Genomic DNA, 18,868 nt, shown 5'->3' on the forward strand with positions numbered 1-18,868 from the left:
TATTTCTACTGAATCTTGGGTTTCTGAAATTGAGCAAACATTATATGTATCATCTGTCTGATTTTCTAATAGTCTTTTTTTTTTTTTTTTTGTGGTGGTTCTGGGGATTGAACCCAGGGCCCTGTGCATGTTAGACAAGCACTCTACCAACTGAACTATATCCCCAGCCTCTCTCGTAGTCTTTTTTATGAAATATTGAGCACTAGTTAATGTCCTCAGTGGGAAAAAAAAAAATAGTAGGTACAATTAAGACATATATGACTGTGATGTATCATTTCTTTTAAAATTAAGTTTTGATTTTAGGTTTAGGCCATTAGAAAGGATTTAAGAAAATATTTGAGAATAAGTATGATGGGGCTGCATAAGTCCTGGAATTTTTCTTTTTCCTGAGACCTAAGTTCAATCCCACTTTACCAAATGACACAAGTACTTATAAGGCAAAAGTTACTTCTTCACCTAGCAGAAGATTGTCCTATTAAGAAACAATAAGCGTGGGCTGGGGATATAGCTCAGTTGGTAGAGTGCTTGTCTTGCATGCACAAGGCCCTGGGTTCAATCCCCAGCACACACACACACACACACAAAAAAAAAAAACAAATAAACAAACAAACAAAAAAAGAAACAATAAGCAATCCTAGCTCATTAATTGTGTACCTGTCTTTATTTCTAGAAGCTAGCCACTATTTGGTTTGTGGAATTCATGTTTTGTGGTATTATTAGAATGAGTTTGTCTCTAGTAATGGATAAGTGAAACCTGCAGTATTTCATCTGAATCAATACTTGAAATTCTAATTCCATCTAAATATTCATTGGAGTTCTTTATGGATGGTACAGATATGCTTGTTTTAATTTTCTCTTATTCTTGATTTCCATTTTTTAAATGGTTAGACATGTGAGTCAATAGTGAAGGGGTTGGAGGGCTCATCTGCCAACTTGACATTAGCCATGAATTAGTGAGTGCTGGTGGCATGTGGAGTAGTGGACCATCCCACTGACCCACATCCTCCAGTAACTGCCAGTAATATCACCTTTGATCATTCTTTCCTTCCCCAGGATATAAATGTTTTATTGACTCTGTTGTATTCTATATTTCATAGATTGGATTGTGTAATCCTTCTGTTTGCTCTCCATGCTTTCAGTTCTGTGCTCTGAAGTTTGAGGGTAAATCATAGGTTAAATGCATTTGTCATGCCCATCATTTGTTTCAAGGAACCACATATCTGTCCCTGGGAATTCAGAGTGTATGTAGCACATTGTCTGGCATGCTAATATGATGTTAATTTTGAGCAACTGTGAAAAACAATGTATTCAAGAGCATGTGTGTTTGTTAGGTAGTTCCCAAATATATTCTTTTTCTTGATGGGGTTCCTAGGAATAAAAATTTAGAAAAATAATTATATAGCTGGAAAATTAGAGAAAATAAGTGGTACAGTAACATTTATGAATGCCTTTTGTAAGTGGTCATGGTCCATTATGTGATTTTTACAATCTTGTTTGTCCCTGTTTTAATAGCGCATTTTATAGTGCAATTAGTGATAAAAGCACCAGATATCAGAGACATTACACTTATGTATTGTAAAATATATTGCTTGTGAACCTCCTCAGTCTTGTAGCAGTGGTAATTGTTGCCTGGCCTACAAGGAAAACAATTATAGAAGGGTGAAAAGGCTTAGGAAGCTGAGGCTGCAGCAGGATAATCACTTTATGAAAAATGTATGTTGACTGGACCATTAGGGATTTCTTTAACTATTTTCTCATGTTGAGTCCGAGGCTCCCTCTGAGGGGAATATTTAAAGAGCTGTCCTCTGGATGGCTTTCTAACCTCAGGAGAAATGAACCCACCCAATGTTAAAAAAACAAAACAAATCATCACCAAGAGTCCTAGAAAAATTTACTCTAGGATATTAGCTCTTATTCTTTACAAGTTCTTTCAGTGAAAAGTAGAGACTTTACTGGGAAACCCTATAGAAAATGTTCTGCTTTTGCCTTTTTAGAATTGCATTAGCAATCAGTGTTATTTAGAAGTAACAAATATTTATTTTGCTAATTATGTTGATTATACGGGGAGTACAAAACGTTGTAACCAACACTGAATAATTTGCAATATTATGATTTTTTTTCTCACCAGAAGACCAAAAGGGTTATTTTTAATAAAAGGGTTATGTTATTTTTATTACTTCATTGAATCTTTGCAAGACTGTGTTTGAACTCCTGTCTACCTCTATTAAGACCAGACAGAATTGAGTGTTTCTTCTTTTTATTTGCAGTGCTTAATGCATGTTAAGTACCTAACATTGGTGTTACTACATGTATAATTACATGCAATATGGTATATACTAGAGAAGCATGGGAAGTGCTCAGGAAATTTAGTGGGAGGTCAGTTTGGAGGTGCAGGTTGATATCATAATGTAGACCCACTGAATTATGGGTGATGTTGAATTGTTTGAAGGAGTTTTGTTGTTGTTTAATAAGTATTTTGTTGTGTCTAGTATCTGTAAGACATAAATATTGATATGGGAAATTAAATGGAATGATATGGAGAGAAGTAATGGGGACTGGAAATATGATTCAGCAGTTGAAATGCAGAAGAGGGGCTGGCTCATAAGGTATTGTGTAAGTTGAGTAAATAGATTTCCACAAATGGGCAGTAGAAGATCTTGACATTCAAGCTGATTTCAGAGATGCAAGCCTGGTTGAGGGGAGAGTGGCAGTACTGATAGCAGAAACGTGCAAGCCGTGGAGCAGACTTTGAGGATGGTTGTAGTAGGAGACGTCTGCCTTTTCTGGATAGGATCAGGAGATGGTATGTGTGCTAGGGGAGCAAAATGCCTCCAAGAAAGAAGTGACAGGATGGTGAGATAAAGCAGAACAAGATTATTTCTTTCCTAGAAAAATGCTGGCATGCAAAGCCTTTATTAGACTGCAGCTTACATTTAACACCTGCTATCATGAGAGTTTTCCAGATCTACTCTCTTCCTTAACCTCCCTGTAAATATGCGAGTTGTTGTTGTCCTCAATTTCTAGATGACGAACCTAAAAACAGCTGGACAGAGCAAGGATTGACAGACACTTTCTGTAGTGTTAATATTTTAAGCTTTGTGGGTTATCTCTGTCACAGCAACTTAATTCTGCATGATAGTGTGAAAGCAGCCTTGGACAATATGTGAACAAATGCTCATGGCTGGTTTTTCCAGTAAAGCTCTTCATAAAGGCAGGAGGTGGGTAGATTGGACTCATGGTCCATGTTTGCTGACTCCTGCATCAGAAGATGACATTATTAATTTTACAACTATGGTATAGTTTTTCTGTAGAATGGATTTTGCTTCATTTTTGGAAAGCAGTTAAAAGGAGTGGTTAAGCTTGGGTTGTGGTGAGGGGCATATTTGTGTTCAAATTACATCTCTGTAACTTGCTGTCTGTGAGTGACCTTGGGCAAATAACCTCCAAAGACCTGTCACCTTTAAAACAAAATCCAAACTTCATACGTTGACCTGCAAGGCTCTCTGTTCAGATGTATACCTCCCTTATTTTATCTCACTCTTTATCCCTTGATTATTCTATTACCAATTGCATGCTTTTTAAATAGATATTCATTGAGAGATTAATGAATGAAAGGAAATGCATAAACTCAATTTAGTGTATTTTGACTATTGTTAACACATTGCAAGGACTTGGAAAAATTACAGATTGTAACTTATATGCAAATTATCTTATTCTATTTTTAAGTTTTAGTTTTTATTTGTTCTGATTAGTTATACACATGGAGCACAACTGTTCATTTCTCTGGTTGCACATGATGTAAAGTCATACCATTTGTGTGATCATACAAGTACCTAGGGTAATGATGTCAACCTCATTCTACCATCTTTCCCATTCCCCCGCCCCCTTCTCTTCCCTCACTCTCCTCTGCACAATCCAAAGTTCTTCCATTCATCCCTACCACCATTATGGATCAGCATCCACAGATCAGAGAAAACATTTGGCCTTTGTTTTTTGGAATTGGCTTATTTTGCTTAGCTGATATTCTCCAACTCCATCCATTTACCTGCAAATGCCATAATTTTATTCTCCTTTAAGGCTGAGTAATATTCCATTGTGTATATGTACCACAGTTTCTTGATCCATTCATCTATTGAAGGGCATCTATGTTGATTCCATAGCTTAGCTATTGTGAATTGGGCTGCTGTAAATGTTGATGTTGCTGTGTCACTGTAGTATGCTGATTTTTATTCTCTTAAGTATTTACCTAGGAGTGGGATAGCTTTGTTAAGTGGTGGTTCCATTCCAGCTTTTCTGAGGAATCTCCATACTGCTTTCCAGAAATAGAGAAAGCAATTATGAAACTCATTTGGAAAAATAAGAGACCCAGAATAGTCAAAACAATCTTAGCAAGAAAAGTGAAGCAGGAGGCATCAAACACCAGACCTTAAACTGTACTACAGAGCTATAGTAACAAAAATGGCATGGTATTGGCACCAAAAAGACAGGTAGACCAATGGTACAGAATAGAAGACACAGAGACAAATCCACATAAATGCAGTTATCACATACTGGATAGAAGTGCCAAGAACATACATTGGAGGAAAGATATCCTCTTCAACAAATGGTGCTGGGAAAACTGGAAATCCATATGTAGCAAAATGAAATTAAATCCCTATCTCTCATCCTGCCAAAAATTCAACCCAAAGTGGATCAAGAACCTAGGAATTAGACCAGAGACCGTGCACCTAATAGAAGAAAAAGCAGGCCTAAATATTCATCATGTTGGCTTAGGAATTGACTTCCTTAAAGTGCAAGAGATAAAATCAAGAATCAACAAATGGGATGGATTTAAACTAAAAAACTTCCTCTCAGCAAAGGATACAATCAGTAATGTGAAGAGAGAGCCTACAGAATGGGCTTTACCACATCCACATCAGATGGAGCACTAATCTCCTGGATATATAAAGAACTCAAAAAACTTAAGACCAAAAAAACCCCACAAATAACCCAGTCAATAAATGGGTTAAGGAACTATAAATTATCTTTTAAGAGTTACTTTTAAAAACCTGGATGTGGTGCACACACCTGTAATTGCAGCTACTCAAAGACTGAGGCAGGAGGTTCTAAAGTTTCAGGCTAGCCTTGGCAATTTAGTTAGACCCTGTCTCAAAATAAAAACTAAAAGATAAGACTGGAGGTGTAGTTCAGTGGTAGAGCACACCTATGTTCAATCCCAGTACCACAACACACAAAGAAAACCCTGTAAGAAATTCTTTTCAAATGATGAGCGTATCATTGAGGGATAGACTATGTAAGGTGAATAAATTTGAAGATGGGATGTTTGTTTAGGTGGCAGAAAAATGAAGATGAACAAATGAGAGGCAGAGAAAGAAAAATTACAAATGCAAATTCTAGATAACACAATCAAAAACAAACCTTTGTAAAGGTAGTAAAGGTCTGTAGTTGATCAGAGAACTGAAACAATATTAAGAATTTGGAACTATAATGGGTGTGGTGGTACATGTCTGTAAGCCCAGTGACTTAGGAGACTAAGGCAGGAGGATCACAAGTTCAAAGCCAGCCTCAGCAACTTAGTGAGAACCTGTCTCAAAATAAAAAATGAAAAAGGACTGGGGATGTGACTTGGTGATTAAGTGCCTCTGGGTTCAATCCCTGGTACCAAAAAAAAAAAAAAAAAAAAAAAAAAAAAAAAATTGGGAACTAAAAGAAGAGTGTTTAGATTTAATAATTAGGAAAACCATTGGTGATCATTAGAAGAGCTGTTTTAGTAGAGTTAGTTGGGTCCGAAATCAGGATACAATAAGTTGGAAATGAGTCTGAAATGAGTCTGAGATGAAGTGAGGTAGACTGGAAGAAATTTCCTTTTGGTGAACAAAGGGTGGTAGGTTCAGTGACTGACCACATGGTTAGAAGCAGAGTTAATATTTTGTCTAGGAGACCACTGAACATCTTTGCTGGTGGAAACATAACTGGTAGAACATTGAAGAAGGACTTGGGGTTGAAAATGTGGTTGGGGAGCCCATCCTAATTGAAGCTTGTTTATGAGGAAAGAGGGAGGTGAGTATACTAAGTTATTTTCAGTGGAAGAGGATAAAAGTAGGCTGTGATATTTGCTAAAAGGAAGGAGTGGCTGTAATCTCTTGAAGGAAGAGCCATTCTTTTTTTCAGTCCCCACAACATCTGGTCTAAATAGTGTACTGGATTGGGAGAGAGATTTGTTAAAGAGAAGTAACTAATCATAGATTGTACATGGTGGTATTTGGACTGTATAAATGAATAGGCTAAGAAGAGAGTTTATCAAGTGATCTTTTTGACAAGTCTCATGAAACACTGGTTCTTGGGAGGAGATATGGGGCGGTGGGGGGGGGTGTCTGGGTCAGAAGAAATCTAGAAAGCCCTACTGCCATGGGAACACATTTCTTAGCCCAAGAGTGTGTGATTTTTCTGTTCAGCATCTTTACATCTTGGACATTTTTGTACCAATCAGAATCACTCTATTTGTATGGAAAAATGACAAGATTGAAGAAATTGAAAAATGACTAGGATGATTTCTCTTTCACCTTACATTTCTTTCTCTATTGTCTAATTAGTCAAAAGCCTGAAAAAAACTGAATGGGCTATATTTGCAAAGGTCAGTAGCTTTGTATTCTATGTAACTAGGTGAGAGAATGAAATTTAGAAGTCAAATGTAACCTACTAAGAACATATTCTATGTTTAATGCTTGCAAAATTCATTCTGTAAAAAAAATTTTTACTGATGGAATTGACTTTTTGATTCTCTGTGAAAAGGGCACTGTAAGGTACAGACAGGGACAAGGCAAATGACATTGTATATAGGATCCTAAGCCTTGTCTATGGAACTGTTTTTGTCCTTAGTAGAATTCTTATGATACGTATGACCTTTGAAAATCAATTAAACTTGCTTAACATTCTACTCCAAAACTTCAATGAATATTTTAGTAGAAAATATGAGTATGTTCATCATATATGTATTATAGGCTTATAAGTACATATAAATTCAGTTTTGGTTGCACCAAATGGTTACTAAGACAAAATTTTATATTATAGTAATCATTGTCTAATAAAGTTAAGGAGACTTTTTGAGAAAACAAAGGAGTAAGCATCTATGACTGTAAGAGAAGAAATACATTTTTTCAGTCAAATTATGAAACCATTTGTCACCTTTCATTCTGTGAGAAACATTGACAGATACTAGAATAGTCCAGTAATAAAATAATCATAATCTTCTAACATGCAGGATATTTGATGTTAACTTTGGTGATTATTTGATATAGAGATGTTTAAAATTCTGTTAATCTCTGACATAACAACAGATATGACATCCCCAAAGAGAAACGTTTAGTTTATCTTTATAATTATACTCACAACTTTGGTTACTTTCTGAGTGCTTGCATTCTTAACCTGTGAAGCCACCAGGGATTTTTGTTCTTTCTGTTACTATTGACCTATACTTGTGTATTCCTTGAAATGTCCAGACCATGTAGATAGCATTAAATTCTTTTGGGGGGTGGCGGGGAGGAGACTATATTTTTAAAGTTTAACTTATGAATGAGAAACTTTGCATTTAAGGGTATATTTAATATAAATTAACTCTACTGTGCTTTTAGGTTTAGCTATCAACAAAATATTATATGCACATCATCTGCCTTACTAAGCTACTGATTTTTTTTTTCTAATTTGTTTCTTTATACCTGTCTCTGCAGTGGCTACTGCCAATCTCTGTTATCCTTTCTATATTTCTCTTAAAATTGATATATTTGGGTTTAAATCTACCATCTTGGTATTTGAGGGTTTTGTTTTGTTTTGTTTTTTTGTGGTGCTGGGTATTGAACCCAGTCCTCATACATGTTTGGCAAGCATTCTATTCTACCACTTTGAGTTCTATTTAACTCACTTGTTTTTATATATCTCTTTTCTTTTTTTCTTGTTTATTTTTTTGGTGGTGCTGAGGATTGAACATAGGGCCCTACACATGCTAGGCAAGTGCTCTACCCCTGAGCCACATCCGCAGCCCCCTACTTTTTCTTTTATCTAGCCTACTTTCAGACTAAAAAATATTTTAAATTTTTATTTTATTTTCTCCTTGCTAATTATTTCTAGTAACTTTGGGGGCAGTTTACCTTGGTGAGTTTGAATCAAATTGTGTCCACTCTTGTTTTCAGGACTTATTTTGTAAAAAGCTTATCTGGTGGCTGGAGAAAGAATTGGTGGAATTTCTAATAGGACTCTTGCTATAGCCATCAAATCCCTTAGCCCCTGTCAAGCCAGTTATCACAAACACAGACTAATAATCAAAGTAATAGAAAAAACTTATTAAAATTATGTTAAACCAGAGCACACCTTCTGATCAGAGTCAGAGCAGATATCCCAAAGAGTGTGAGAGCCTATAAGGTCGGGTGTCTGTTGGCAAATTAAGAAGAACAAATTAAGAATATGAATGACATATTTAAAAATCTCCCTTATCTACTATGGGCTTTTACCCCAGATGCCCACTCAGGCGTTTCCTTCTTTCCCACTTTCTTTTATTAGGGATTGGGTGTGATGGGGATTCAGGTGGTCAAAGCTATCCAGAGGTAAAAAATATTTTAAGGAGGTTTTTAGAAGACCATTGCAAAGGATGAGAGGAAGCAAGCCTTCCAGTCGGAAGAGTGTGCAAGGGGGGAGACACAAAGCAAGGACATGCATGTAAATTAACCCCTCCCAGAGAACTGCAGTCTGTTCCCAGTGGGGTTCCTCTCCTGGAGCTCTAGGTCGGCCCCTTACTCCAGTGGAAACTTCCAGTCAGGCTCTTCTCTCACCATTTCTGGAGCCATAGGTCAGCCCTCTGTATTCTAGATGAAACCAGTGTGAGTGTTGTGGTTCCTCTCCCTTCCATAGGTGCTTCCTGTCATGGCAAGTGGTAGCTGTGCCACTAGTGTGGAAGTTAGATTATAATGAAGTTACAGATTGTCTGTCAGTCACTCTGGCAGCCATCTCTAGATCCAGCTGGTTTTGGCTCGTTTCCCTGAAGAGGCACTTCTAGACTTCAGGATCCTGTCCTCAAAGATGAACAAGATTAGGGAGGAGTAGAAATCCAGCTGGGTCCTATGGGCAGCACACTGGGTACTACAGTACTGGTGGTGTTTTGATACTGTGTATATCTTGCTAGTTGTAAGGTCCTTGTCTGCCAATTCTAATGTCTGTCACATCTGAGTCTCTTTCTATTGCTTGTGTTTTCAGTCATATGCTCTAATCTCTTAGAATTTCCAGTACATTTTGAACCCAGGGCCACTTAACCACTGATCCATATCCCCAGCCATTTTTTGTATTTTCTTTAGAGACAGGGTCTTGCTGAGCTGCTTAGGGCCTCACTCAGTTGCTGAAGCTGGCTTTGAACTCTCTATCCTCCTGCCTCAGCCTCCCAAGCAGCTGGGATTATAGGCATGTGCCACTGTGCCCTGCCCAGTACATTTTTATTAAAACAAAACATTGTAAAGTTTTTAAAGATATAGTGCATTCAAATGGTATCTTCTTCTAGAGAGGATTAGCCCTTTTATTCTGGTCAAACAGAAGAAAAGCTAATCAACTTAATTCAGTTGGGGGCTAACCTGAGTCAAGGTTGAGTTACAGTATTTTAAATCTTTACCAACCTATGCTTTTGCTTCCATTCTCTGGTGTAGCCTTTATGGCTTCCAACTGAGAGTCCAGAGTATTTAACAGGACTTTTTTGCTTGTAGAGTTTTGAGTCTATTACTTGTCGTCTTAGCATGACAACTTTGCTAAAAACTTTATTTTGATTTTTGGAGGCTTTTTGCGGAGTTTTAATCTCCTCACACAGCTTCCGTGTTTGGCACATGACAGGTGAATGAATGGCTCCTCCCTTTTTGCTGGGATCTTGGTCCCTTCAATATTCAATTTTGTCTCTACCCCTGCAAAACTTCAAAATTCTGTTATTTTCTTTGTTCCCAGCATGGTCCTACTGCTTGCTTAGTCTCTATTTCACTTGAAATACTTCAACGTTAACATTTGGTGTTTAGCAATTTAAATATGAAATATGCAGGTGATTTTTTTTTTTTTTTTTTTTTTTTGGTTTTTTTTCTTGCTTGAAGTTTCCAGAGTTTCTTGTATCTGTGGGTTTGTCTCTTTCACTAGACTGAGCTCATGAATTAACTTTGTCACAGGAGGTGAGATGTCTCTGGAGAAGGATCTGAGGAGTTCCAGAGGAAAGAGGAACTCACATCAGGACCAGCAGGGTTCTTGGCATATGTGATAGAAAAGAATTTCAGCATGAACCAGACAAAGGCATAGACAGATTTATTTAGGAAGGTAGATACACATTGAAGGAAGAATGTGGGCTGTTTTGAGAGGAAGAAGCAGCCCTGACTTGGGCTGGGGGATCCAGTATTTATAGAAGGACTGAATTGGGGCCTGGACTGGAGGTGAATCCAAGGTGGTTCTGCATAACTTTGTGCCGGTTTCCCCTGTGCTTGCATGTTTCCTTCATTTTACAAGGGCATGGGCCAGGAGTATGTTGCTCAAGATTTCCAACTATGCTTTCTACATCTCAGTCGCTTGTGAGTGTTTCCTTTAAGATTCATTATTTCTCTCTTTTTTATCCTAAATCCCCATTTCAGTCTCATTAGGATTGAACTCAGTGTTCTCTTCTGGAACCTTACATTTCTCATTATCCTGCACCACCTAGAGTCTGCAGATAGTGGCTTACAGGTCAAGTGGGGCCCTTGAGCTAAGAACAGTGGTTACATTTTAAGTAAAAAAAAAAAAGAGTATGTGACAGAAACCTTTTATGGCCCTCAAACTTAAAATATTTGCATGTGACTGTACAGAAAAAAGTTTGCTGACACTTTTTCTGTCCCAGTAAATGTCACCATTTGTTCCATTGTAGATGTTAATAGTCATAGAAGTTATCTGATCCCTCCCCTTTGGAAATGAATCCAAAGTGAACTTTTTATCATTTTTATCTCCCTCTGAAAGCAGTCTTCTCTTTGCCTCTACCATCCTAATTCATAATCTTTTTCTCAGATGATACCTTACAACTGATCTTTCCATATTTTGGTCCTCCCTACACCTACCGAGTCTGAAACCTGCTCCAAATTCTCCATTAAAACACAAATCTACTTTCTTAGGACTCTCACACACAAAGGAAAGTGCTACACCCAGGCTTCTGGAGTGTGTGTGCTTTCACATGTAAGTGTTTGTGCATCATATGTGTATATTTCTTAGAATTTGGAATGAGTACTTTGAAAATTTCCTATTCAAGTTAACTGTCTACCAATTTTTTATTCAGTTTGAAAGTAATGAGTTTTAGGTTACTATGAACACAATACCAGTTATTCTACTAAGCAATAAAACTAAATTCTCAAAACTAACTAAATATTTTATTTGTATTTACTAATTTTTATTTTTATTTTTGGGTAGTTCCAGGGTGTTTGGTTCTCTTTCCCTTTAAAAGGATCCTTGAATTAGACATGACAGGAATTTTTATGATGATTGAAAAACATCATCAAATATCCAAGAGAACTATCCTTCCTGAAACTTAATAAACCCTGTAATTGCAGTGCTGTGTTGGCCCATGACTAGGACATAATAGTTGTTCTTAGTTTATATTAAATATAATTCACTGTGTTCTGAGCCAAGGAAAAGTGATCTTGTATGATGGTTTTAAATTCAGATCAGTTCTGTTTTTCCTTGGAAATTCATTATTAATAGAAACACACCGTGCTGTGAAAGAATTTAGATCGTTGTGGAATGTAGGTGATGCATAGCAAAGGAGAAATTTCTCTCACCATCTCACCTTATAAATCAAATAGCAGATTGCTTAGAGAATGGGAATACTAGGTAGATTAAACCCTATGACCTTATCTGAGCAGCCGGGTCTTTCCAGCCCTAATATGTAACACTTTATATTTAACTCTTATTTAGGACCTTGAAGGTATTAACTAGTTTGATTGCAATACAAAGATTTGTGACTAAATGTTAATATTTTAGTACTTTGAGGAAAAAGCAATGTCTTCTCTTTTAATGTACTTGAAAATCTGCTCTGTATTAAACCATATAAAAGATTTTGAAACGTCTTGACTTTTATAGCCTCTGTTAGAAAATAATTGAATCAGTCTAGTTCAGTAAACATTTATTGACTCCTAGGTACTGTGTTAGGCCCTGGAGAGGCAAATGGGTAAGACATGGCACTTATTCTCGGAAAATATGAACAGGCACACACAGTGCACTCTAGGAAGTGGGGTGGCTGCAAGATGCAGAAAGTATTGCAGAAAACTTTCCTGGCTGGAGGTGATCAGAACTCGCTTCTGGGAGGAGAGAACATTAAAGAATGAGTAGAATGTAGTCAGGTTGCAGATAGAGATGGGTTGCAGTGTGTTCTGGGAGGCAGGGGTAGCATAGGAAAGAGGGAAGTGGAAATGTTTAGCCAGTGCTGCTGGAGGGTTGGCAAGGAGGCAGGTGTGAGGAATGAGGTGGGTCCATGTACCAGGGGAGGGTGCTGAAACTTCATCTTTCACTTCTTGGCTTCCAGGCTATTTTAAAAACTAGTTTTAGAGCTCTTCCCTCAAAAGGATTTTATATGAAAATCAGTATGTAAAGCTGATAGAAAGGAACATAGAAGAGAAATTAAATTCAAGAGTTATTTATGAGTTGCACTCCATGGGACCTAACGATTGATGGGGTGTAGGTGGTAAGAAAGGTGGATTCACAGGTTTTGGGTGATTTAGAATGTCAGAGGTTTCTGTGGGGGTAATGATGAGTGGCTTAGAGTTATGAATATGAGGTTCCTATGCACTACCTGCATCACGATGTCTCTCAGGCAGTTTAAAAGTGAAACTTGAGGGAGGGCTGTATGATGGGACATATGGATGTCCATACCAACATACAGATGGTACTTAAAACTGCGGAAGTGGGCAAGAGCATTCAGAGATAGACTCTCAGGGGCACCAAGTTTAAAGGGGAACAGTGGGAGTCAGATCTGCCAACAGGGAATCAAAAGTTGCAGAAAAGGCAGAGATCACTTGTGTCAAATGTAGTAGATGTTAATTGAGCCTTCCAAGGGTTGAAATGTGTTTGTCAGGTCATTGGTGCCCCCTTTCCGAACTGTCTTTCCAGGACATTGATAACAGAAACTTAATTGTAGAGGGCTAAAAGTGAATGGAAAAAATATAAATAGATATAACAAGTATAGAATGCTTGTGAAAAGTTTGCATGAGAAGGGAAGGAAGGAGAAAGAGCAGCTAGAGCAAGATGCAGTGTTGAAGAAGGCGAGGACGTGTGCTGAGAACGCAAGGCCAGCAGAGAAGGAAGGTCAAAACCATGAATTCATTCTACTGTTCTATGTAACTAATTAGAACAAAATTTTAAAAATTAATTAAAACAAAAAGATCAGGAGCTGAGACAGCAGGAGACTGTAAGGGTCAATTTGGCTCAGTCTTGAGTGGTGCAAAGCCCTATCAGCCTACTCTTCCGGTCTTTTCTCCTTGCCAGTGGGTGAAGAGCTTGGGATGAGAATGCAGTGCCATTTGACAGGCTGACTCAGGAGCAGGGATTGGGCATGTGGTCTAACACTAGGGGCCCTGTCCTACTGTTTTGGAAAATATAGTTTAAAATATTGTTGATGCAGACTAGGTGTGGTGGTGCACACCTGTAATCCCAGTGGCTCGGGAGGCTGAGGCAGGAGGACTGCAAGTTCAAAGTCAGCCTCAGCAATGGCAAGGTGCTAAGCACCTCAGTGAGACCCTGTCTCTAAATAAAATACAAAAAAGGATTGGAGATGTGGCTTAGTGGTTGAGTGCCCCTGAGTTCAATCCCTGGTACCCATAAATAAATAAATAAGCAAATAAATAAGTAAATAAGTAAATAAATAAAAAAATATTGTCGATACAAATAAAAACCCCCAAAATGCATGATGAAACTGATAGCAGTTTATAATTTGAAAGCAAAAATAGCAGCATTGAAGTTCATTGAATTAGACAAAAGGGAATGAAGGGAGGGGAGAGGGGAATAGGAAAGACAGTAGAATGAATGGGACATACCTTTCCTATGCTCATATATGAACCCATGACCAGTGTAACTCCACACCATGCACAACCACAAGAATGGGGAGTTATCTCCATGTATGTAAAATATATCAAAATACACTCTACTGTCATGTATATCTAAAAAAAATTTAAAAAATAAAAAAAAAAACAGGGACTGGGGTTGTGGCTCAGTGGTAGAGCACTTGCCTGGCATGTGTAGGCACTGGGTTTGATTCTCAACACCACATAAAAATAAATAAAATAAAGGCATTGTGTCCATCTCCAACTTAAAAAAAAAAAAAAAAAAAAAAACCAGAATAGTAGCATTTGAAAGCCAACACTTGGATGCACTGATATCAAAACACCGCATCTATGAGATATTCATATGTTCATGTGCAATAAAATTTTTTGTACCATTACTGTGCATTTCAAATAGCATGACATCTAGTTAGAATACTGAGTCTCCAGAAAACTAGTCATATGCTAATTTACAATTATAAATAGCAAAATACAAAAATAGTACTTCTAGCATAATTAGCAAATGTAACCTTAACAACTCACTTTGTTACTGACTGATTCTGTGACTAACAGTGCATCATTTGCCCTCCTACTTAGACTCCTTTTATAAGCAGCTCCCCTGACCACCAAGGGCTACAAACCTGAAGTTGAAAATCACTGTACTATATGAATGGTGGAATTTTCTAGAATGATGGATGGCTGAGAAGACTTTGAGCCATTGATACTGCAGATCCTAAAATTAAGCTTGGAGGGACATACATTAGTCAGTCATCCCAAGGAGGTGCTTTATTGAAGTGTTTGAGAAGAGGTAGTATAATTCGTAAGTAGTGATTGTGTTTAAAATTCTAAATGGTGCCCTCAGTAGGTTGAAATAGGCAAAATATTCAAAGATCTTTCCACTAATATCTCCACTCATTTGTCTCTTCTTATTTTGTGTAAAAATATCTGTTATTCTTAATCATATTCACACTTTGGTCACAATCATACCTGGTAGCAGTCTTGGAGATAGTGATATTATCTCAGGCAGGAGGATGGGTAGAAAGGAGGAGGAAGGAAAAAGAAAGGAAAAGACAAAAGGAGGGGATTTGTCTACATAAATCAGGATTTTAGTTTTTTTACAGTGAGATAACTTGGTTCTCTGGTCTCACAAATTTTAGTGAATGTAGCACTTGCTGTTTGGTGCTTCTCGAACGCCCTGTTCCCCTTCTTCACCTGCCTGATTATCTCATGAACCTGATTTTATGACCATTGTACCTACGAATAAAGCCAAGTCAGACAGAGTTGATGGATCTTTCTCTCTGATCCTCTGGCACTTGGTTTATGTTTCTGTCCTAGTGTTTATTCTATTGTCCAATAAACGTGAGTCGATGCGTGTTTTCATGTCTGTTTCTCTGTGTCAGGTTTTTCAACCTCAACACTATTAACATTTTGGGATGGGTAATTCATTTTTGCGGGGACCGTCCTGTGCACTATAGGATTTTTAGCAGCATCCATAGTCTCTACCCACTAGATACTATTAGTATCCCCTCCCAGTTGTGACTAACAAAGATACCACCAGACATTGCCAAATGTCCCTGGAGGGTGTGAGAGAGAATCGCCCTGGCAAGAACCCTTGTTCTGTATCACACTGAGCTTCTCAAAGGACTGTGGGATATTCCTCCTGGTATTTCCACTTCTCAGCACAGGCATGCATTGACTCTCTATAAATAACCCAGCATTTGAGGACTTACTAATGTGGAGTGCATCACCCTTTCTGTTCCCACCTTTTTCTTTTTAAATCTCTGCAGAACTCAGCCTGAGAGCTTCTTGGTAAAACATGTGGGAAATATGAGGCAGACATAGGGGGAACCTGACTTCTCCCATATTGTTACCATTGACTTGCTGTGTTACCTTGAGTGAGTGATAGACCTTTTAGTTTTAATTTGTTTTGTAGCTTTAAAATTGGGATGTTTGTGTTGTAATGAAGTAAAACAGGATAAGATGTTTGAAAACGTTTATCAAAATAGGTGTTCAACGCACACTACTTTAATACTCCTGATTGATTGATTGAGTCATGCATTTTTCCACACAGATTGAGTGCTTGCTATAAGCTAGGCCCCAAGCTAGAACCAGCTGGAGAGTGCATTAATCACATCCACACCCAGCAGGCCCTGGCACTGAGAAATTCCTGCTCTGTGTGGGAGACAAGTGTGCAATTCATCCTGGTGAACCTTAGACTACTTAAGGTGTGAAATACGTGTGAGAGGACCATGAGGAAATGAACTAACCTCAAGAGTTGTTGGGAAGGCCTTTCTGAAGAGACAAGGCTTGACAGCCAGAGTAAAAGTGGAGAAGAACGTTGTATTAGTCAGGGTTCTCTAGAGGAACAGAATCATCAGGAAGTATGATTGTAAAAGGGGGATTTATTAGATTGGCTAAAGCGACCAGAAGCTGGATAGTCCACAGTGACTCTCTGCAGGCTGGAGAGCTGGAGGAACCAGTTGCTGCTCAGTCCAAGATACTGAAGCCTCAGAACAAGAGGGATCAAGAGTTCTACCTTAGTCTGTGATGGAAGCTTCTGGAAACTCCCTGGCGATACTGGCAGAGTCAGCTTTGGAAGAGTGAAGGAGTGAAAGTCCCATATCCTCAGGTGATTGCAGCAGCAATCAAGCACCTGTTCAAGATGAATTGAGCTTACATCTGCATCTGCTTCCTTGTTCTTCCAGCTTTCATTCCATCTAAGCCTCCATCCTTTGGATGGATGGTGCTGCCCATGTTTAGGGAGGGTCTCCCTTTAAGTTTGCTGTCCCACATGCCAACCATTCCTAGACACACCCTCATTGACACACCCAGAAGCCTCTTAATCTTCAACATCTCTTAATCCAGTCAAGTTGAAAACTCAAATTAACCACGCAAATGTCTTAGGCAAAGGTGGCACCAGGTGGGGATGTGGGTGGAGATGGTGAACAGGGGTACTGAGAATAGTGAGATGTGGGCCAAGGGGACAGTGAGACGAGAAGAGGGTTAAAAGCAGGTTAGAATCCTTGGAGTGTCAATATTTCTGAAGTTAGGGTTTGTTCAACAGTGACCCAGGGCAGGTTAGAGCTGTATTTTTGTCTTCATTTCATTTTATCATTTTAGTCTTAGACTTTCCGAGTGAGCTTCCCAGAATTGCACCTTGTTACCATTTACCAATTACTTTACAGATGTATTAAGGGTTTTGGCATACCCAGGAAAGTGTGTTATAATATATCTTTGGAATTTTACCATTTCTTTCTTTCCTCTTTTCATTTAGTTTGTTTTAAACTACTTCCATGTGAACTTTTAGGATATTCAAGATAAAATGAGCCAGGTTTTATTATCTTCCTCCTAGCAGTGAAAAGAAAACTGCTTGTGTTATCTGTTAGCTATATGCAACACCCCTCTGAGGTAGGTAGCTTTTTTTATTGGAAGATAGAGGAATTTGATGCTAGGGAAATGAGCTGATGCATATGAAAGTCTGTGGAGTAGAGAAGGGCTCCTAGTCTTGTTGCTTTAGTAACTTGGCTCTTTGGGAAGAATTGACAATCATTCTCTTTTATGCTAGTGTTTTGAAGACTCTTAATATATTAATCTTCTAATCTCAATATATTAATACCATCTGGATGTTATTCATGCATTATTATGCAGTAAGATATGGCCTGTAGAAATATCATTGAAAGATATTTTCTTTGAAAAAGGCATAATCCAAATGTTAATATATAATGTTATAATTTATTTTACTGAATAATTTATAAATAAATTTTAACATTAAAATCCTTTAAAATGTTAAATATCTCTTTAGTTTCTCCTTATTTGATATTAATGAAGAGATATGAAAGGAAGTGAAAGAACATGAACCATATGACTTTATTGTCATTCATACGTAATCATGAAATTGCATCCTATTCAAAAGCAAATATTCAAGATAAGTGGATAGTATATGATCTAATTTCTCTGAAAAAGAACTCCCTTTGCTTTGTTACCCTCACCACTGGTGTTAAGTAACAGTAGTACAACAGCAGAGGGCACCAAATATCCACTTCAGTCTTATACATTTTCTGGATAATTCCTAGTTTTTATGTTTCCCTCTCCATTCTCTTCTCTCTTTCTCTTCCTTCCTCCCTACCTTTCTTCCATTTTCCCAAAACTTAAAATATTATTGAAACCATATTGTGAATACTTTTTAGGAGATAGGGAGATTTTTCCTTAGCTAATTTTAGAATATTTTAAAAGCACATTAAGACATCAGTTTGTTTTATTCAGTGTATCTTTTATGTTTATCACTGTGCATCAGAATTTCAGAGATTCTTCTAAAGCCTTTTCTACAAGAAAATACCGTATACAAAATCAAGGGGAAAATTATTGTTCTTTTATTTTTCCTACCAAAATACCATTAAGTATTTTTTCTGCCATATGTAGAAATTTTTCCTGCCATATGTAGGAAATAAAAATGTTTAGAGTATGTATTGTAAATATGATAAATATATAGTGATCCATTTTGCAAAATAGTATATTTATGATTTGTCAAACACAAATTTTCTTTTAATTCTATTTTAGGACTTATTTTGACATTTGTAGAGGTGTGTGTGTGTGTGTGTGTGTGTGTGTTCTGGAAATTTTTCAGCCAGTTCTTTGCATCCTTAATTTCTGGTTTCAAAGCAGATTCTGATTTTAAAAGAATATCAACACTCTGCTTTACACTTTAGCATCAAAATCAACTAATGTCTATAATGCCTGCTGGTATAAATCAACTCTATTTTTATATGGAAATCTGAACCATATGGTATCTTTATAGATTGAACTCAGTG

At 37.5% G+C, this 18,868-nt stretch overlaps 1 protein-coding gene across 5 annotated transcripts in view; it reads left to right on the forward strand.

Moving 5' to 3' along the window:
* Positions 1–18,868, forward strand: part of WDR7 (WD repeat domain 7) — a 360,567-nt gene that overhangs the window by 73,651 nt on the left and 268,048 nt on the right. The window lies entirely within an intron of this gene.

This window comes from Sciurus vulgaris, assembly GCF_902686455.1.
Source record: "Sciurus vulgaris genome assembly, chromosome: 13".
NCBI classification, from domain to species: domain Eukaryota; kingdom Metazoa; phylum Chordata; class Mammalia; order Rodentia; family Sciuridae; genus Sciurus; species Sciurus vulgaris.